Source organism: Bos grunniens, chromosome 7, assembly GCF_055505025.1.
Source record: "Bos grunniens cultivar Pamir isolate PY7600 chromosome 7, Bosgru_T2T1.0, whole genome shotgun sequence".
Lineage (NCBI taxonomy): Eukaryota > Metazoa > Chordata > Mammalia > Artiodactyla > Bovidae > Bos > Bos grunniens.
In genome coordinates this window covers 51,871,026-51,893,177 of record NC_141171.1, presented here as the reverse complement: position 1 = coordinate 51,893,177, position 22,152 = coordinate 51,871,026, and the positions used below count along the sequence as shown (strand labels likewise).

The 22,152-nt window shown below is 42.8% G+C and overlaps 3 pseudogenes; all 3 read left to right on the top strand.

Moving 5' to 3' along the window:
* The first annotated feature begins 1,033 nt into the window (after positions 1-1,033).
* LOC147369522 (uncharacterized) lies at positions 1,034-5,625 on the top strand (annotated as a pseudogene).
* Positions 5,626-6,707: 1,082 nt separating this feature from the next.
* Positions 6,708-13,006, top strand: LOC147369521 (uncharacterized; annotated as a pseudogene).
* Positions 13,007-18,504: 5,498 nt separating this feature from the next.
* On the top strand, positions 18,505-20,716 carry LOC147369520 (uncharacterized; annotated as a pseudogene).
* Positions 20,717-22,152: the final 1,436 nt, after the last annotated feature.

The window sequence follows — 22,152 nt, the reverse complement described above, 5'->3', positions numbered from 1 at the left end:
AGTAGGTTATGTCTGCATTTGTACCATCATCAGGGTCTGTGGCATTTAGTTTGATCACTAATGAGCCATTAAGTGAGTTCTCTAATATTCTCACTTTATAAATTAATTGGTCAAATTCTGGTGCGTTGTCATTCACATCCAGGATTGTAATCAGCAGCTGAACTGTGCTGGTCAACTCGGGTTTACCTCCATCACTAGCTGTCAATAATAAACTATGTTCCTGAATTTCCTCTCTGTCCAATGATTTCCTTAACACAAGTGATAACGAAGACATTTGTTCACGACTGTTTTGTGTGTCCAAAGTGAAATAATCGTTGGGATCGACTCGGTACGTCAAGGCGGAGTTTACTCCAATATCTGCATCAGATGCGCCATCTAGCGGGAACCGAGTTTCCGGAGGTCTAGATTCAGCAATGATTATTCTTTTTTCACTTTCTGGGAACACAGGCGGGTTGTCGTTAATATCTGTAACTTCCACCTCCACATGGAACACCTGCAGCGGCCGGTCCACGATCACCTCCAGGTGGATGCTGCACTCCGCGCTCCGTCCGCACAGCTCCTCCCGGTCGATCCGAGAATTCACAAACAAAATGCCATTCTTCAGGTTTACCTCCAAAAGGTCCCCGCGGCCTTTGGACGCCACCCGAAACAGGCGGGGCACCAGCTCCGCCAGCTCCAGTCCTAGGTCCTGGGCGATGCGGCCCACGAAGGTGCCGTGTTTTGCCTCCTCGGGAACCGAGTAATGGACCTGGCCGCTCCCCGACTCCCAGGCTGCGAGAAGCAGAAGCGAGAGCAGCAAAAGCCGAGCTCCTGGGCCTTCTCTCCAGGAAATCAGCATGGTACACTCAAAAGCCTTTAAAGATATCTGAAGTCTATAGGCTACCTTACTTCAAATGCCCCTCAAGGTCTAATTTTACGGCCTTCTATTGCGGGAGGATTCGCGGAGGTTTTCAACTATCTGCCCAATTTTCTCCAAGAAGGAAGGAGCGGAGGCGCTTTCTTCGCGGAATTGTTTTCAGTGAAGAGCGACACCATGCGCATGAATGTGTAAGTGTAATAACGACTCAGTTCATAATTTCCGTTGCCGTAGGGGATTTATTTTTTCTTCTTGCATTTCATGACATTTTTCACTGCAAATACGTAATGGAAGATTAAATGTTTTTCTCTCCAGCAACAGTAAATCACTGTATTCTGTTCAGCATTGGCTTCTAGTTGAAATCGGTTGATGAGTTCCATCTTTCCACAAAAACATTTTTGCATGTGTAAAACGTGGTGCAGAATTTGTAAAAAGAGGTAGTAGTCCACATTCGCTTTTGGAAATCAGACTCTAGTTCTTAATAGCTTTGTAGATTTTGGTGGGACTGTCCTTTTCCTGTAATATTTTTGAGACCTACTCACACAACTCCCTTGACTCCAAGCAGAAACATAACGAATCACATAAGAATGAAATAAATGAACATGGAAAATTCGGTAACTGATATACCAGATTTTAAATAATACAATATTTTTAACTTCCCCCAAACATGATTGTAAATTTGGATAAAATGTTTGTATTGAAAGAAAATGTCCATCAATGTAAATATGAGTTTGTATGTGAGTGTGTATGTACATAAACACACAATATTGACCATTTAGATATAACAATACTTTGAAGTCCTGGATTTTCTTTGTATAAAACATGCCAAGAACTAGTATCTCATGTATTTGCTAAAAATGGAATTACTACCAGTAGGTTAAACTTCCCCTTTCTTTCTCCCTAACTTATACCATTACTGGGGAATTTCCTACTATCATTTAAGTTGACTCTGATTTTCCAAGTAACAACAAGTAGATACAGATGTTAACAAACCTCTAGCAAGGAAGAAAGGGAGGGAATCTTACTTTTATCTTTACCAAGTCACCAAGTTCCATGCCAACAGGGCTAGGAAAGAAAAAGTATAGCTCCATAACTCTCTTGCCTGTTTTGTGCCCAACTCTGCAGGAAATAAGAGTTGGGTTCATTTCTGAACCTTTGCTCGCCTCTGAAAATGTGAGTATTTGATACTCTCTCACCATCATTCTCCTCATTGCTCCATTACTTTTATTAACACACCTTTACTTTTATAATGGGAATAGTTTCTTGATTCTAATTGTTCTTGTCTATTAGGCCCTACTTTGTCTTTTTTACCTCTCCATCTAACCTAGAATACACAGTCAACCATTTAAAACATGCCTTTCCAATGGTTCGGGAGTTTGCTATTGACATGTACACACTGAAATATTTAAAATGGGTAACCAACAAGAACCTACTGCATAGCACAGGGAACTCTGATCAATATTATGTGGTAGCCTGGATGGGAGGGGAATTTGGGGGGAGAATGGATACATGTGTATGTATAACTGAATCCCTTTGCTGTCTACCTGAAACTATCACAACATTGTTTATTGGCTATACTCTAACACAAATTAAAATTTTAAAAATTAAAATAAAACATGCCCTTTCAGATACCCTATAGGTACATATCTTCTTATATCACCTCTCTTTAACATTTTCTTTACCTTTCAATACACAGCCTAACTATTCATTTTCTCAATGCTTTCTATTGAACTCCTCAGTTCATTAGCCACTTAACATTACTATATTCTCTACAAGTTTATGCTCACCTTTACCTCAATTGACCCCTCAAGTGAATTCATAATTCCTGCCCATAGAGATTCTTCCATACTTTCTTCTTTTTTCTCAAATTCCCAACCTCATTCCAACCATGTGGTTCTCAGATGACTTACCCAGAAAGATAAGTCATCAAATACAAACTCAATGGCTCTCTTCTTATGTTGACATTTCTCTTTATATTCTCTATTATTCATTCACTACTAAGGAAAAATCGTGCCACTTTTAAGGCCAACCCTACTGTCTTAATTTTTTTCTCTATTCTCATTCATATGTTTCATCTTCATCTTCATTCCTTCTCTGCCTGTCTGATTTTCAGTATCTCCCTTTTTACTTACTTCTTTCCCTCACATTAAAAAACACTCTGGAAAGGCTTTGTGTGGAAGAAAATTACAAGATGTAAAATACACTTTTAGAAGATTCACCCAATAATTGTATCAGAGCAGTAGCATGCCATAATGGGTTGGTGATCCTCCAAAACTGGGTTTGTGTCACTTTGCCTGATCTATGTGGCTTAAGTTTCCGACTTCTTATCAGTAGAATGCTAATAATAAATATTATACCTGCACTGTAGGGGTGATTTCATAACTAAATGAGATAATACAATTAAAGATCTTAGAACAGGTCCTGGAAAAAATAGGGGGTGATAAATATTCTTTGGTTGTGTTGGGTCCCAGACCAGGGATCAAACCCAGTCTTCCTGCTTTGGGAATGCAGAGTCTTAGCCACTGGACCACCAGACAAGTCCTGAATAACTATTCTTATATTTTATGGAATCAAATCAATGTTACTAATTGTAAGATGTGTCATTATTTGTGTGCTACCAAGAAAAAGAATCAGTTAAATTGTTATAAACTATTAATTATAAGGTGCATCCTGCTTTAGATAGATATTACAATATTTTAAATGGCATATTTTATGTAAATAACAACAGTACTGCAGCCAATCACAATGGAAAGAAAGGTACTCTATGGGAGCAATAACAAATTACTCATTTTAGAATTGATAACAATTTTTATTATTGTTATTATACTTGAAAGGGGATTGTACTGCAACTAGATTGGTGATCAAGAAGACTATTTTACAAGTCTATGCATGTAAAGAGCAGTAAAGGAATCTAGTTTATGATATCTGGGAACTCTCTACACTAACCTTGCAAATTTCATTTAATTATGAAATTGAGTACAAATTAAAAATAAATTTATCAGAACTTAGTTTTTACTCAAATGTACTTATTTCTTTCAAGGCTAGAAATTCATAGATAATATGAAAAATTATAGAGCCAGGAAACTTTAAATCTGGTTATCCATGGCCTCCATTTTATCCTCTCCAATTATTTAATGCTTGAAATGCTGAAAATAATTGGAAAAGATTAAATGGAATGCTGGGAAAGAGTGAAGGCAGGAGAAGGGGACGACAGAGGATGAGATGGTTGGATGGCATCACCGACTCCATGGACATAAGTTTGAGCAAGCTTTGGGAGCTGGTGATGGACAGGAAAGCCTGGCATCCATGGGGTAGAGAAGAGTCGGACGCGACTGAACTGAACTGAATGCTTGAAAATTTGGGCTAATACATGAAACCTACAAAATGACTAACATACTTAAATGATACCAAGGACTTACTTCACTGGAAGGATTTAAACAATCTTCTCCAGACGCTGGAAGACAGGGACTGAAGGCCATGAGGTCGGTCTTGGGAGGCCCCTCCCCAGAGCACACCCTCTGCCGCCTCTCCTGCGAGTAAGACCAGCTCCCCACCGCGCTGGAGCACACCAGCCTGGGCTTCACCGGCCCGCACGCGCCCTCGCTGGGCGGCGCCGAGCACCGCAGCGCCGTGTACAGCAGCAGCGTGAGCACCAACAGGCTGGACACCGCGCAGATGGCGATGATCAGGTACACGTTCACATCCACTAACGCCGTCTCTGCACCAGCTGCACCAGACAACGCCCGCGAAGAGGCCTTGGGCGCCTGGCCGCTGTCCTCCAGCGATAGCAGCACGGTGGCCGTGGCCGTCAGCGCCGGCTCGCCGTGGTCCTTCACCAGCACCAGCAGGCGCTGGCGCGGCGCGTCCGCCTCGTCCAGGGCACGCGTCGTGCTGATCTCGCCGGTGTACAACCCCACGCGGAACGGGCTGCGCGAGCCGCCCGCCGCCGGCTGCAGCTCGTAAGACAGCCACGCGTTGTAGCCCGAGTCCGCGTCCACCGCGCGCACCTTCGCCACCACGTGGCCCGCGCCCACCGACCGCACCACCACCTGGCTCACCTCGCTGGGTCCTCTGCCTGGCCCGGGCGGCAGCAGCGCAGGCGCGTTGTCGTTCTCGTCCAGCACGAACACCTGCAGCGTCACGTTGCTGCCCAGGGGCGGCACGCCCGCATCGCGCGCGCTCACCTGGAATTGCAGCAGCTCCAGCTCCTCGTGGTCCAGCGGTTGCAGCGCGTACACCTTGCCGCTCTCCGCGTGCACGGACAGGTAGCTCGACAGCGCGCGCTCGCCCACCCGCCGCTCCACCAGCGAATAGGACACCAGCGCGTTCTCCTGCGCGTCCGCGTCCCGCGCCGAGACCGTGAAGATGTGGCAGCCGGGCGGGTTGTTCTCCTTCACGAACACCGTGTACTCGGGCTGCGGGAAGGCGGGCGCGTTGTCGTTCACGTCGGCCACCTCCACGGACACGCTGGCGGTGGCCGACAGAGAAGGTGAGCCGCCGTCCCTCGCTGTCACCACTACCTCATAGTTCGACGCACTCTCGCGGTCCAGGACGCTGTCCAGCACTATCGAATAGTAATTCTTGAAGGTGGACACCAGCTTGAAGGGGATATGGGGTGGTGTGAGTGAGCAGGTCACCTGTCCATTGGCGCCGGAGTCACAGTCGGACACGCTGATCAAGGCAATGACAGTGCCCACCTGAGCGTCCTCCCGCACTGGGAGCGACAGCGAAGTGATCATTACCTCAGGGGTATTGTCATTCAGGTCTAGAACTTCCACCAGGACCGTGCAATGACCAGCCATGGGCGGAATCCCTTTATCAATAGCGTTAACCTGGATTTCATACTCATTATTCTCTTCAAAATCCAGTTTCCCGTAAATTCTAATTTCACCTGTTTGTGGATTTATTAAAAACATACATTTCTCACTCAGTGGCAGAATCGTTCTGATTCCATAGGAAATTTCTCTGTTTGGTCCTTCGTCTAGATCAGAAGCATTTAGTTGAATGATTCTGGTGCCGTTTGGGACATTTTCAAACAGCACCACTTTATAGCCAGGCTTATCAAACTCAGGAGCATTGTCATTAACATCCAGGATGGTTATTTGAATCTGAACAGATTCTGTTAGCTGGGGTTTACCGCCATCCAGAGCGGTCAGCAACATATTAAGTTCTGGTATTTCTTCTCTATCCAGTGACTTCCGAAGAATGAGTTCAGGCAATATACTTTTGTCGGTTTTCGTTATTAGTTTAAGAGTAAAATACTCATTTAGACTTAACCTATAGGTCAGAAGAGAGTTTAGGCCGATATCCGCATCAGAAGCGCCCTCTAGAGGAAAACGAGACTCCAAAGGCGCAGATTCAGAAATGAGTAGCTTTTGTTCTCCTCTGAATACTGGCGGGTTGTCGTTAATGTCCTTCACCTCCACCTCCACATGGAACACCTGCAGCGGCCGGTCCACGATCACCTCCAGGTGGATGCTGCACTCCGCGCTCCGTCCGCACAGCTCCTCCCGGTCGATCCGAGAATTCACAAACAAAATGCCATTCTGCAGATTTACCTCCAGAAGGTCCCCGCGGCCTTTGGATGCCACCCGGAACAGGCGGGGCACCAGCTCTGCCAGCTCCAGTCCTAGGTCCTGGGCGATGCGGCCCACGAAGGTGCCGTGTTTTGCCTCCTCGGGAACCGAGTAATGGACCTGGCCCCTCCCCGACTCCCAGGCTGCGAGGAGCAAAACCGAGAGTAGCAGGCTCCGAGCTTCGGAGCCTCCTCGCCAAGAAAGCACCATTGCAGATAAAGAGATCTCTGAGGTGAGACTGTCAGTTTTAAGGGATAGTTCGCCTGCCAACATTTATGACCAGTCTCCCCTTCCGTAAGTATATCTTCAGTAAATTTTACCCAGCCTTCCGGTCAATATGGAGTCTATCCTATTCTGTGGATTGTTGGAATCTGGACTTGGAGACAGTTTTCCCTTTTCACCTTTTGAGTATACAGCGACATCATGTGACTGATTATGTAAGTACAAGAAAGAGCCTGAGGTTCTTTTTGGTTTAGCCACTTCTTGGTTCACTTTAAATCTGTTTCAACTTTTTGGGTAGTTTAATGGATCATTTGCAAATACCTATTTATTTAATATATATAATATTCTTAACAAAGCACAAATACTTCTATTATACTTCAGTTTTAAAAATAATTCTGCTTCAAAGTCTATCACAAAATAATCATTGAAATGTGGCATGTCAGAAGTTACTCGTTAGCTAGCTCTCATGGAAAATAAAATGGAGAATAATATACATCACCCCTGCCATTGGGCTTCCCAGGTGACAAAGTGGTAAAGAATCCACCTGCCAGTGCAGGAGATGCAAGAGACTTGGGTTTGATCCCTGGGTGGGGAAGATGCCCTGGAGTAGGAAATGGCAACCCACTGCAGTATTCTTGCCTGGAAATTTTCATGGACAGAGGAATCTGGCAGGCTACAGTGCATAAGGTCTCAAAGAGTCAGACATGACTGAGAACACTGCCCTGGCCCTTATATTGCTTACAATTCACATTCATAATGATTTTTATCCTTCACAAGCACTTCATTCTAAGTCTTTATGAGAAAGCCAAGAATTTCCTTGTCTAGTAAAGGAGAAAATATTTCATTCATATAAATTATTTTATTCATAAATATGGCCAATATTAGAATTCATCATAAATACGGAAGATGTTATTTTTGGTTCCTTGATGCTCACATGTGATGACTTTTCATACAACTGCTCTCATTCTTATAATATGTTGAAAAATGAATTGTGGGTGCAGATTCTAGAATATTTTACTCTAGCATGATTAAAGCATTTTCATGTAAAATGTTGAGTTAAAACCTCCAAATTTCACGGTATTCTGAAGTGGTAGTAGAGCACTAATCTGAAAAAGATCTTATGAAATGTTTTGGAGCCCAATCTCATTGACTAAAGTCAAAAGAATATGAACTTCATAGTGACCATTTTGTTTCCCTCTATATCCTTCCTTCTAGGCCAGTTAGTAGTTATATAAAATAAGCTTCTCTTCAGAAGACCACAATGGTGACTATGATTCAAGGGAGAATCAAAATATTTCCAATAATTTTATTCAGTAATTCAAGACTAGCTTTAAGGGAAAACAAAACACAGATAAGATCCTACAGCTAGTTGTAAAAAAAAAAAAAAAAGCATATTATTTAGAAGTTCATCTAAATTTAAATCAAAATCTTTAAACCAATAATTTCTCACCATTCTTTAATGCATAATAAAGGAAACTGAGAAGTGAAACTTTTAAAGAGCCAGAAAATAATAACCAAGAATGATTCTACAAGTATAAAATAACTTAAATCAACTACCACACTCACTCTGAATTAATGAAACACATATTTGAATTTTGATGCTATGGGACTATTCAAACTGTCTATCACCATCAAGCTTATTCATTTTATATTTTCCATTTTCAAAAATGTCAATGTACCATAATTCACAAGGAACCTTATTGTAATGTATTCAGGAGACCCAATGCATTCTCACTCACTGTTAGACATAACTAAATGATTAAACAGATATAAAAATCCAAAGTTAGCTCAATACTTAAACAATCAAACTACAAAATAGAATGAAATAACAATTTTGCATTCTAGAATGTAATCCTGAAATTTAAATTAAGTATAAAAGACACTAAATTTGTAGAAATTCATCCACATAACTTGGAATTATCTAAAATGTGTATTGATTACTTATATATTATGCAATAGTAACAATTTGCAAACTTTTAACCTGTACTTAAAACATTCTAATATGTTTTATATTAAATTAAAATGATGTTGAATCATTCCAAGAAGTTAGTTTGGAAATGGGTAATAATACATGCCCTACAAAACATTCACATTTATTTATATTTACAAACTTTCATAAATGATATGATTAATTACTTTTGAGCCTGAAATAGTTTATATTTTAATCTTATTGACTAATTTTGAATAAAGAATGTTTTTAGACAATTAATCTTGACATACAAAGTTTCATAAACAGAGGCCCAAGGATGAGCTTCAGCATGGAGTCCTTGACTATTATGCCAAGTGGGTTGCTATGTAATTTTAAAGGGAGAATGACTTTCATCAGCTTCTCAAAAGAGGTCAGCAATTGCACCATCCTACATGTGGCTAAGAACCACTGAATTAGAAGGATGACCTAGAGGCAAATGATTTTTGCTAGAATCTTCAGATGTGGTACATGGGCATGTATATACATGGGTATACTACATGGAAAGAAACTTTTACAAATGCCAGTAATAAAGCACTTAAGGATAGGAAATTTAAAATGAAAGAAATTGATAAATGTCAATAGGCTTCACTTTGATAGAATTAACTTTTTCTGTCTAGATAAATCCAGAAACTAGGAAATAATGCCAACTAGCAAAGAAGGCAATGGCACCCCACTCCAGTACTCTTGCCTAGAAAATCCATGGATGGAGGAGCCTGGTAGGCTGCAATCCATGGGGTCGCAAAGAGTCTGACATGACTGAGCAACTTCACTTTCACTTTTTACTTTCATGCATTGGAGAAGGAAATGGAAACCCACTCCAGTGTTCTTGCCTGGAGAATCCCACGGACAGGGAAGCCTGGTGGGCTGCCGTCTATGGGGTCTCACAGAGTCGGACACAACTGAAGTGACTTAGCAGCAGCATATATTGCAGATGTTAGAGGCCTATATGCATGCCTTTAGCAAGTTTGAATGACTTGATTGAGGAATATCAATAACCTTATTTGCCTAGTTACTCTGGCAGCATAAACCTGGGAGCTTTGTTTCAGTACATAGTAGATAAATCTCTCCCCATGTCAGAGAACAAAATTAAAAATGGACAGAAATTTTAGTTATATTATTTCAATGAAATAAGCACACTAGGACAAAAGACTGCATTCTTTTACCACAAATAATATGAAAACAGGTTTTATCTTATTGTTAGAGTTAAGACTGAGGATTATTTAATGGACAATAGATATATGATGAACGCCAAAGAATGCTCAAACTACCACACAATTGCACTCATCTCACACACTAGTAAAGAAATGCTCAAAATTCTCCAAGCCAGGCTTCAGCAATACGTGAACCGTGAACTTCCAGATGTTCAAGCTGGATTTAGAAAAGGCAGAGGAACCAGAGATCAAATTGCCAACATCCGCTGGATCATAGAAAAAGCAAGAGATTTCCAGAAAAACATCTATTTCTGCTTTATTGACTATGCCAAAGCCTTTGACTGTGTGGATCACAATAAACTGTGGCAAATTCTGAAAGAGATGGGAATATCAGACCACCTGACCTGCCTCTTGAGAGACCTATATGCAGGTCAGGAAGCAACAGTTAGAACTGGACATGGAACAACAGACTGGTTCCAAATAGGAAAAGGAGTCTGTCAAGGCTGTATATTGTCACCCTGCTTATTTAACTTATATGCAGAGTACATCATGAGAAATGCTGGGCTGGAAGAAGCACAAGCTGGAATCAAGATTGCCAGGAGAAATATCAATAACCTCAGATATGCAAATGACACTGCCCTTATGGCAGAAAGTGAAGAGGAACTCAAAAGCCTCTTGATAAAAGTGAAAGAGAGTGAAAAAGTTGGCTTAAAGCTCAACATTCAGAAAACGAAGATCATGCCATCTGGTCCCATCACTTCATGGGAAATAGATGGAGAAACAGTGGAAACAGTGTCAGACTTTATTTTGTGGGGCTCCAAAATCACTGCAGATGGTGATGCAGCTATGAAATTAAAAGACGCTTACTCCTTGGAAGGCAAATTATGACCAACCTAGATAGCATATTAAAAAGCAGAGATATTACTTTGCCAACAAAGGTCCGTCAAGTCAAGGCTATGGTTTTTCCAGTGGTCATGTATGGATGTGAGAGTTGGACTGTGAAGAAGGCTGAGCACCAAAGAATTGATGCTTTTGAACTGTGGTGTTGGAGAAGACTCTTGAGAGTCCCTTGGACTGCAAGGAGATCCAACCAGTCCATTCTAAAGGAGTGTTCTTTGGAAGGACCAATGCTAAAGCTGAAACTCCAATACTTTGGCCACTTCATGAGAAGAGTTGACTCACTGGAAAAGACTCTGATGCTGGGAGGGATTGGAGGCAGGAGGAGAAGGGGACGACAGAGGATGAGATGGTTGGATGGCATCACCGACTCAATGGACATGAGTCTGAGTGAACTCCAGGAGTTGGTGATGGACAGGGAGGCCTGGCATGCTGTGATTCATGGGGTCACAAAGAGTCGGACACGACTGAGCGACTGAACTGAACTGAACTGAATGTTCAAAACCAAAAAAAAAAAAAGAAAAGAAAAATCCTTTCAGAACTAATTAACAGTGTTAAATTTTTGATACAAGCCTGAAGTGACAAGAATCATTGATCTAATAATGTGAAAATCTCAAACCTAAAGCTTGTTTAAAAAAGCAAAGAGGATGATTAAAATTTTAAAAATCCATAGTGATTATCTACAATAATTAGGACTAGAGATGATGAAGTAATTTGGGTAGATGAGTTGAAAGTAAGAAATTATTTCTAATAAAGTGATGATAAAAATGTCATTCTTGAATCTTTTTTTAAACATGTTCTAACAAAACATTAGGAGAAATACGATATTTACTGGCTATAAAGCCTAATACTTTATATGATTAAACTGGATATGTGTATCATTTGGCATTTCACTAACAAACGTTCTTTAAAAGATACTCAAAGTATAAGACATCCATGAAATAAACTGGATTTTTTTAAACAATCAATATAAACTTCAAGAAGAGGGAAAGGATTTATAGAACTCACCAGACCAGAATGGTTTGATCCTGCCTCCTGCCTTTCTTCTCCGACTTCTCTATCCAGGCCCGGAGGTAGGCTGGGGCTGAAGGCCATGAGGTCGGTCTTGGGAGGCCCCTCCCCAGAGCACACCCTCTGTCGCCTCTCCTGCGAGTAAGACCAGCTCCCCACCGCGCTGGAGCACACCAGCCTGGGCTTCACGGGCCCGCACGCGCCCTCGCTGGGCGGCGCCGAGCACCGCAGCGCCGTGTACAGCAGCAGCGTGAGCACCAACAGGCTGGACACCGCGCAGATGGCGATGATCAGATACACGTTCACATCCACTAACGCCGTCTCTGCGCCAGCTGCACCAGACAACGCCCGCGAAGAGGCCTTGGGCGCCTGGCCGCTGTCCTCCAGCGACAGCAACACGGTGGCCGTGGCCGTCAGCGCCGGCTCGCCGTGGTCCTTCACCAGCACCAGCAGGCGCTGGCGCGGCGCGTCCGCCTCGTCCAGGGCGCGCGTCGTGCTGATCTCGCCGGTGTACAGCCCCACACGGAACGGGCTGCGCGCGCCACCCGCCGCCGGCTGCAGCTCATACGACAGCCACGCGTTGTAGCCCGAGTCCGCGTCCACCGCGCGCACCTTCGCCACCACGTGGCCCGCGTCCACGGACCTAGACACCACCTGGCTCACCGCGCTGGGTCCTCCACCCGGCCCGGGCGGCAGCAGCGCAGGCGCGTTGTCGTTCTCGTCCAGCACGAACACCTGCAGCGTCACGTTGCTGCCCAGGGGCGGCACGCCCGCATCGCGCGCGCTCACCTGGAATTGCAGCAGCTCCAGCTCCTCGTGGTCCAGCGGTTGCAGCGCGTACACCTTGCCGCTCTCCGCGTGCACGGACACGTAGCTCGACAGCGCGCGCTCGCCCACCCGCCGCTCCACCAGCGAGTAGGACACCAGAGCGTTCTCCTGCGCGTCCGCGTCCCACGCCGACACGGTGAAGATGTGGCAGCCGGGCGGGTTGTTCTCCTTCACGAACACCGTGTACTCAGGCTGCGCGAACGCGGGCGCGTTGTCGTTCACGTCGGCCACCTCCACAGACATGCTGGCGGTGGCGGACAGCGAAGGCGAGCCCCCGTCCCGCGCTGTCACCACCAACTTATAGACAGACACGCTCTCACGGTCCAGGGTGCCGTCCAGCACTAGTGAATAATAGTTCTTGAACGTAGACACGATCTTGAAGGGGACGTTGGGCGTTAGAAAGCAGATTACCTGTCCATTGTCACCAGAGTCTCGATCAAATACACTGATCAGCGCAATAACAGTGCTTGGCTGAGTGTCCTCTCGTACTGGTAGAGACAGGGAAGTGACAGTGATTTCAGGGGAGTTATCATTGGCATCTAAGATTTCAACCCAGACTGTACAGTGACCTGCCATTGGGGGATTCCCCTTATCTGTGGCCTGTACTTCAATTTCATAAAACTTGTTTTCTTCATAGTCTAAAGTTCCATTGACCTTCACTTCTCCGTTATTTTCATCTAGTGTAAATAAAGGTTTTCCCTTGGGCTTAATTGACATCAAGGAGTATGTTACCTCCCCATTGACTCCTTCATCTTGATCTGTGGCATTTAACTGTATCACAAGAGTTTCTTTAGCTGCGTTTTCCATCAATCTCACCTTGTATTCTGATTGTTCAAATTCCGGATCATTGTCGTTAATATCCAAGACGCGGACGAAGAGTTCAACAGTGCCAGTGAGCTCTGGTTTCCCTCCATCTACAGCCGTCAGCAGTAAATTAAATTCCGGAGTTTTCTCTCTGTCTAGAGACTTCTTTAACGTTAGTGACAGTTTTTTAGTCGGCTTACTATTTATTAGTAATTCTAAAGAAAAGTACTCATTTTTACTTAGTCGGTAGGTCAATTGAGCATTCTCTCCTATATCCGCATCAGAAGCTCCCTCTAGAGGAAAACGAGAGTCAGGTTGTTTAGATTCAGAAATCAGCAGCTTTTGTTCTCTAACAGAGAACACGGGCGGGTTGTCATTTATGTCCTTCACCTCCACCTCCACATGGAAAACCTGCAGCGGCCGGTCCACGATCACCTCCAGGTGGATGCTGCACTCCGCGCTCCGCCCGCACAGCTCCTCTCGGTCGATCCGAGAATTCACAAACAAAATGCCATTCTGCAGATTTACCTCCAGAAGATCCCCGCGGCCTTTGGACGCCACCCGGAACAGGCGCGGCACCAGCTCCGCCAGCTCCAGTCCCAGGTCCTGGGCGATGCGACCCACGAAGGTGCCGTGTTTGGCTTCTTCAGGGACGGAGTAGTGGACCTGGCCGCTCCCTGCCTCCCAAGCTGCGAGGAGCAGAAGCGACAGCAGCAGTCGCCCATTACCCAATCCACTTCTTTGAGTCGCGGACATCGCATATACTGACTTCCAAAATATGATACTTTACACTTAGAGTACCATAGACTCCAGTTCCGGGTGAAATATCTTGCTGAATCTTTGAGAAGTTTCAAAGGATCCTTTAACGGTAGCATCCGGCATGACAGAATCTTTAAATGGGGAGTTCCTGGCAGCTCAGACTAACCCTTGAATGAACTACTTCCTCCAAGTAAAGAGCGACACCTTGTGCCTGAAATTGTGAGTATTGTACCCTACATTCAACACCATAGAATTTTACTTGAAGAGAACAAAAATAAGTTCACGTGTTTCAAGCTATTTTATCTCCCAAATATTTCCAAAGTGCTTATTTGTGGAACATTCAGATTTTAGGTCATATTGAAATTGATGGTATATGGGAAATGGCGTTTTTTTCTTGATTAACATCAAACTGAAATGTTTGTTCCTATGTTTGATTTAGAGTGCTTTTACTTATCTACACGTATACACACACTGAGAGAGAGAGAGAGAGAGAGAGAGGTCAATTCTATTGGTAGCTTTATGAAAAAAGAGTCAAACATTTCCTCATATAAAAATTGTTTTACTTCTAGTCTCCCTTGTTACTTCAGCTGCTAGGAAACTCAAAGACAAATTTGAAGCTTTAATAACAATTCTTTAGTCTTTAGGCCTACATATTGTATTTTTATCTATGTGCACTATTCGTACTTGCTTTCTATTTATATTTTTCATTAGTTCTAATTCTTTGTTGTTATTTACATTTAATTGTGTTCCTGTTACAAGAAACTTTATATCCAGTAAAGAACAACAAGAAAAACAAAAATATATTTCAAATTTGGTGATTTAAGACATGGAATTCACAAGAGAAAAGTCTATTGATGTAAATGAAATTTATATTTGGCATATATGATTTCTCATGTAAGCTGAATTGCTAACAATATAATAACAGGTTATCAAAATGATTACTTTGTTACTTTATGTAATGGTGTCAGTATATGAAAGACTACTTCTTTCATACTGAACTTTTTTACCATTCAATGACATAAAAATTGCCATGAAAACTTCTGTGCCATATTGGTATTTCCACTCAACAACACTGGCTTTTATATATTTATCAAGATATAGTAATGAAAATAGCTGACCAATTTCTTCTTTTAAAAAATTCTGGGTTTGAGATTGTAAGTTTATCCAAAATAAGGGAAATTATTTTTAAACACTTTGCCTCTAAGTGCCTAATATTGTGCTAAAGAAAACAGAAAATAATCGATTTAACCAAAAGCTAAATGACCTTAGTGTTAATGGAAATTCAATTTCATAAAATATCAACTAGAAAATTGGAACTGATGAATTTTCATTGCCTGAAGTTGTAATTTAGTTACTTGTCCTTTATTGTTTCATATTACTTTGAGATTTGAGGAAGGAAAAAAGGGTACAGTGAAAGCTGAGAGAAGAAAGTGATTCAGGATAAATATCACTCTAGCTTGAGAATTTTGTTGTACAGTTTTGATGGTTCATATCCAATCTAAAAATACTACAGTGAAAAAATTGCTAGTATTTGTATTGTTAACATTTTCTTTTATCTTGAATACACACATATGTTCTATTGCTAATTTCAAATCTTGTTTTGTTTATTTCAAATTTGTTCTTTTCCCAACATTATTATTCTGCTAGAACTGTCTTTAAAGTAAATTTAAAATTCCTTCTTAAAAAACTAACAAAACAGACTAATGACCGTTTGTGACACTGAATTCTGTTATGCATCTATTAATAGAAAACAACCAGTCAAACAGGCCTATTTTCAAAGTATACCATTAGGCTAGAGAACAGTAGATCTAACATGATATTTGAAGCCTGTCAGATTTGGCAGAAGAAAGAAGCAACGGACTTCCAACCACTTCCCTAAGTAAACTTGAGATTGAGATGTTACATGCAATGTGAAGTTTTTAAAGGTAGAGAAATAAATATGAGAAAGTTTATCTGAGAGATTATATTACATGTCTAAATTCAAACCAGATGTTACACAAGTATATTAAGTGACACTGGAAGACTACCAAGTCATAAAAGAGTTGGATATATCATATGAACCAATGTCACATCTTTTGCATTTTGTCTGTGATACTTCAGATTTCATTATCTCAACTAGCTCCTATAGAATAGATTATTGTATCTTTGAACTCATCTTTGGGAATGGGCCTGAGATCTGGTAATAGGCTGGTGAAAAGAAATTGCATCTATATAGTTAACATTGATTTTGTAAGATTGACTGAAAAGACTAAGGAACTTTGACCCTGACCTTTTCAAAATCAATATGGTTAGTCTTAAATTCCAGCTGTATGTCCTGCTAGTCAAGTATGTTCTGCCAGTCCTCATCATCCACTAATATTCCATAATATATCTAGTACTACTATTTATTGAAAACATAGAACCAAAAATAAATCTTGAAGCCACTCTTGGAAACCAGTAGGTTTTTCAAAATTAATGGATTAGAAGTACCATTCAGCATTGAATCTACAAAACTACAGAACATAAACAGTGATGTTCACTCTGTGCTATCATGACTCACTGAAATATACAGTTATTTGATAACAGATTATTTGTTCAATTGGCACAGTCTCTCAGGCAACAGTAAGACTGAAGAAGAAAGAAAGACCCACACATGTTCAAAGATTTTTATGGGGAATATACACCTTTAAAGCTATTACTGAAGTATACAATTTTGGAAACACTTACTGATCCTTCACTGGTATTTAGGATCCAAGAAATAATCATATTACCACATATATGTGTCAAAACATAATTATTGTTGTATTAGTATAAAAAGGATAAGTATGCGTGTGTGTATGTTTGTGTGTGTGTGTGTGTGTATATATATATATATATATATATATATATATAATTTGGGTTTGGTGTTCTGCAAGACTGTAGCAGAGCACAGTCTTCTGCTTTTCCTTATATATTAAATGATTTTGCTTATTTATATCACTTCCAAACAAGTGATCAACAGTGCTTATTGGACAACCCTTAATTATTAATAATGTAAATCTCCTATCTCAATACGGCATTGACTAAGACAAATGATTATGATGACCATGAACATTCTGAGAAAAGAATCACTTACCAACATAAAAAAAAACCCTTAATTCCTACCTTAGTTATGGTATTGTTCCCTGGTGGTTCAGAGGTTAAAGAGTCTGCCTCCAATGCAGGAGACCTGGGTTCAATCCCTGGGTCGGGAAGATCCCCTGGAGAAGGAAATGGTAACCCACTCCAATATTCTTGCCTGGAGAATCCCTTGGACGGAGAAGCCTGGTAGGCTACAATCCATGGGGTCACAAAGAGTCAGACACGACTGAGCGACTTCACTATACTATAATCATGAAAATAATCATGGAGGTTTTTTCCTAAGTAAAACAGGAGAATTAACATGTATACAGCTTGTGCTTGATTTTTCTAGCCAGAGCTATGGTTGGATGGCATCACCAATTCAATGGACATGAGTTTAAGCAGACTCTGGGAGACTGTGAAGGACAGGGAAGCCTGGTATGCTGCTGTCCATGGGGTTGCACAGAGTCAGACACAACTGCACAACTGAACATTAGATGAAAGATTTACTCTAAAAAGTTGTACAGTTAATAAAAGAATGGCTCTTTAAGAGATGTGCATTTGAATATCATCTCCATCATATATTAACTGGATGGCAATGGACAAGACAGACAAGCATCTCACCATCTCTTATCTAATCTTTAGAACTTGGATAGTTGAATGTACTTTACAAGTTGCTGTAAGATTTAAATAAAATTATTATTTAAGCCCTTTATATGATATCTTACAAATAGAAATATCTCAAATAGTGGTGGTTGATTATAGTTAGTGACCAATGTTGTATCCTTGACTCGTGTACTCTGTAGCTGTGGATAAAGAAGATTCCAGTGCCATAAACCAAGATATGACTTTTCCTTTTCTGAAGATTTCCTAATGTTCATCTTTATGGAAATCATCCTACTTTCTGGGTAGAAAATAGCTATCTCAGAATTTCTATTAACTTTACCCTATCTATAATGTGGTTCTCCACCTACATGTAAATATATCATATATAATTTATTTCTCCATACCATACAATTAAAGAATCTCTAGTTTGCACAATTAAGCCAAAAAGAACAAAATCAACTTCCACATTATTTGATTCACACCCTTACAGCTCTAATTTCAAGTTCTCTGTGACCTCTTTAGGGAAAACCATTCACATGAATATAGCATTGGAGCAAAAAAAAAATTTGTATCAAACGTATCTAAAGTACACAATGTTTAAAAAAAATTTAAGTACACAATGTTAAATTTTGAAATGTTGTCAACAGCACCATTGTCAAGTGGAAGTGCCTTTATAGATATTCCATGATTATTAGGCGTAAGTTATTTAAAGCAATGTTATTTTGAAGTCCAAGCTGCTTGGTGAACATGGACAGAAGTATCACAGTTCTGCAAGTACGAGAAGACATGTTTGAAACTCAAAGGACAAAGGAGTATGAATTTTCCCACAGCCTCATTATAGGTACCATGAATGCAAGAAATAGAAGTATAATAAATGCTCAAATAAATCTTCCAAATAAAAATCAACAAATTAATGTGGAGGAGAGCAGCAAGCTATTGGGCAATTAGCAAACCCATCATTATATTAGAAAAAAATTTAGTTTGTATATCTCAAGCATTTGAAGACTATGAAGAAAGGGAGTTTAAATCATGAAGGAATTAAAGGCAAAAAACTAAAATCATACCCAAAAGAAAGGCTAAAATTCTACCTACTTTATGAAAGAAGCATGCTATTGATTATAAAGAAATGAAATTATTTATAAAATTAAGCCACCTTAACAGCCCATGCCTGACAGTAATACACAAATTTATAGAAAGGTAAGAATTCTACCATGTTTAAACTCAAATTAACCAAATTATGGAACTATGCATTATTATGGAAAATTTGAAGGCACAAACATTAGTGGAGGGCACCAAATAATATAGAATAAAAAATGAACAGGAAGAATGAACTTACTGCAAAATTGAGAAGTAGAATATTTGAGCCTCACCCACATGCTCCATTTCCATCAGTGATACTTTCCTTCTTGGCTGACTTAGCCTTGCTCATTTACAGGAAGGTGTGACAGTCTACTTCATTATTACTATTATTATTATTTCCAACAACTAAATAATATTCTCAAGTGTGTTTAAGAAGATTGTGGTGAAAAGAAATAAAAATGACTGGACTTCCATTGTGCTTTAGAATAAACCATCACAAGAAAAAGACAACAAATATTTCAAGCAATGGACTTGTAGTAATTTGTTGGTGAACTACTACGTGATTGACATTAATAGGCATGATACGTCCCAGAATTACTGTACTTACATTCTCGCAAAACTCCTGTTGGTCTCCAATATCTCCAGAATTCAAACCTGGGGGAACACTAGGACTGAAGGCGATGAGGTCGGTCTTAGGCGGCCCCTCCCCAGAGCACACCCTCTGTCGCCTCTCCTGCGAGTAAGACCAGCTCCCCACCGCGCTGGAGCACACCAGCCTGGGCTTCACGGGCCCGCACACGCCTTCACCGGGCGGCGCCGAGCACCGCAGCGCCGTGTACAGCAGCAGCGAAAGCACCAACAGGCTGGACACTGCGCAGATGGCGATGATCAGGTACACGTTCACATCCACTAACGCCGTCTCTGCGCCAGCTGCACCAGACAACGCCCGCGAAGAGGCCTTGGGCGCCTGGCCGCTGTCTTCCAGCGACAGCAGCACGGTGGCCGTGGCAGTCAGCGCCGGCTCGCCGTGGTCCTTCACCAGCACCAGCAGGCGCTGGCGCGGCGCGTCCGCCTCGTCCAGGGCACGCGTCGTGCTGATCTCGCCGGTGTACAGCCCCACGCGGAACGGGCTGCGTGCGCCACCCGCCGCCAGCTGCAGCTCGTACGACAGCCACGCGTTGTAGCCCGAGTCCGCGTCCACCGCGCGCACCTTCGCGACCACGTGGCCCGCGTCCACGGACCTAGACACCACCTGGCTCACCGCGCTGGTTCCTCCGCCTGGCCCAGGCGGCAGCAGCGCAGGCGCATTGTCGTTCTCGTCCAGCACGAACACCTGCAGCGTCACGTTGCTGCCCAGGGGCGGCACGCCCGCATCGCGCGCGCTCACCTGGAACTGCAGCAGCTCCAGCTCCTCGTGGTCCAGCGGTTGCAGCGCGTACACTTTGCCGCTCTCTGCGTGCACCGACACGTAGCTCGACATCGCGCGCTCGCCCACCCGCCGCTCCACCAGCGAGTAGTACACCAGCGCGTTCTCCTGCGCGTCTGCGTCTCGCGCAGACACCGTGAAGATGTGGCAGCCGGGCGGGTTGTTCTCCTTCACGAACACCGTGTACTCGGGCTGCGCGAACACGGGCGCGTTGTCGTTTACGTCGGCCACCTCCACGGACACGCTAGCCGTGGTGGACAAGGAAGGCGAGCCCCTGTCCTTCGCGATCAGTGTTAAAGCATATTCTGACACTTTCTCTCTGTCCAGGGAACTGTCCAGCACTAGCGAATAGTAATTCTTGAAGGTGGACACCAGTATGAAGGGGACATGTGGTGTTAGTGAGCAGGTCACCTGGGCATTGCTACCTACGTCACGGTCGGTTACACTGATTAGAGTGATGACGGTCCCTAGTGGAGCATCCTCTGGAATAGAAAGCAACAGTGACGTCACTAGTAACTCCGGAGCATTATCATTGATGTCCAAGACTTCTATCAAGACTGTGCAGTGACCAAACATTGGAGGATTTCCCTTGTCAACTGCTTCTATTTGAAGTTTCCATAATTTAGTTTCTTCGAAATCTATTTTCCCATTTACTCTTATTTCTCCGCTGTTTGAATCTATGCGAAAAGAGGCTTCTGTATTAGAGGAAACATCAGTTGCAAAGGAATAAAGAATGTGGCCGTTTGAACCCTCGTCCAAATCTGAGGCGTTAAGTCTAATAATCAGTGTGCCATTTCTTGCATTTTCCAGTAATTTTATACGATGAACTGCTTTGTCAAAAACTGGGGCGTTGTCATTTGCATCCAGCACTGTGATGTTTATCTTCACAGTGCCTGTCAGTTCAGGTTTGCCCCCATCCGTTGCTTTGAGCACCAAGAGAAGCTCTGAAGCGACTTCTCTGTCTAAACGTTTTTTTAGTACTAGTTCGAGCGGTTTTTCCTGCTCATCGTTGCTCGGTACTTCCAGAGAGAAATACTCGTTGGGGGTCAGTCTGTAAGTCAACAGAGTGTTCTCCCCGATATCTGCGTCGGAGGCGCCCTCTAGTGAAAAATGAGACTCAAGAGCCCTAGCTTCGGAAATAAAAAGATTTCTGTGTGTCGCTGGGAACACAGGCGGGTTGTCGTTAATGTCCTTCACCTCCACCTCCACATAGAACACCTGCAGCGGCCGGTCCACAATCACCTCCAGGTGGATGCTGCACTCCGCGCTCCGTCCGCACAGCTCCTCCCGGTCGATCCGAGAATTCACAAACAAAATGCCATTCTGCAGATTTACCTCCAGAAGGTCCCCGCGGCCTTTGGATGCCACCCGGAACAGGCGCGGCACCAGCTCCGCCAGCTCCAGCCCGAGGTCCTGGGCGATGCGGCCCACGAAGGTGCCGTGTTTGGCCTCCTCAGGGACTGAGTACTGGACATGATTGCTCCCAGTCTCCCAGGCTGCGAGAAGCAGAAGTGAGAGCAGGAGGCGCCGGGCTCGCCGGCCACCAGATCCTGAAGCTAACATCGCTCCTGGTTAGTAAATCACATTTTCTGAGTAGAAATATGTAGTCCTTTCGAGATCTTTCTTTTGAGTCTTAGTCCTGATATCCCAACTAATCTTAACAATTTGGGTGTGTGTATAGTCTTTAAAGCACCGGAACAGTGACGGGTCTTTCTGTTCCGGGAATAATCTACTTTTTTCCGTTAAAACAATCCTCTCCTTGGAGAACAACGACATCCTGTGGGTCAAAGTGGAAGTGCGTTTGGCGTTCATTCCATTTCTTTCACTTGCTTGGCTTCTTCCTTGATTCCTTCATATTAGTCTGTTTTTGTCAGCCTTTAATTCTTTCA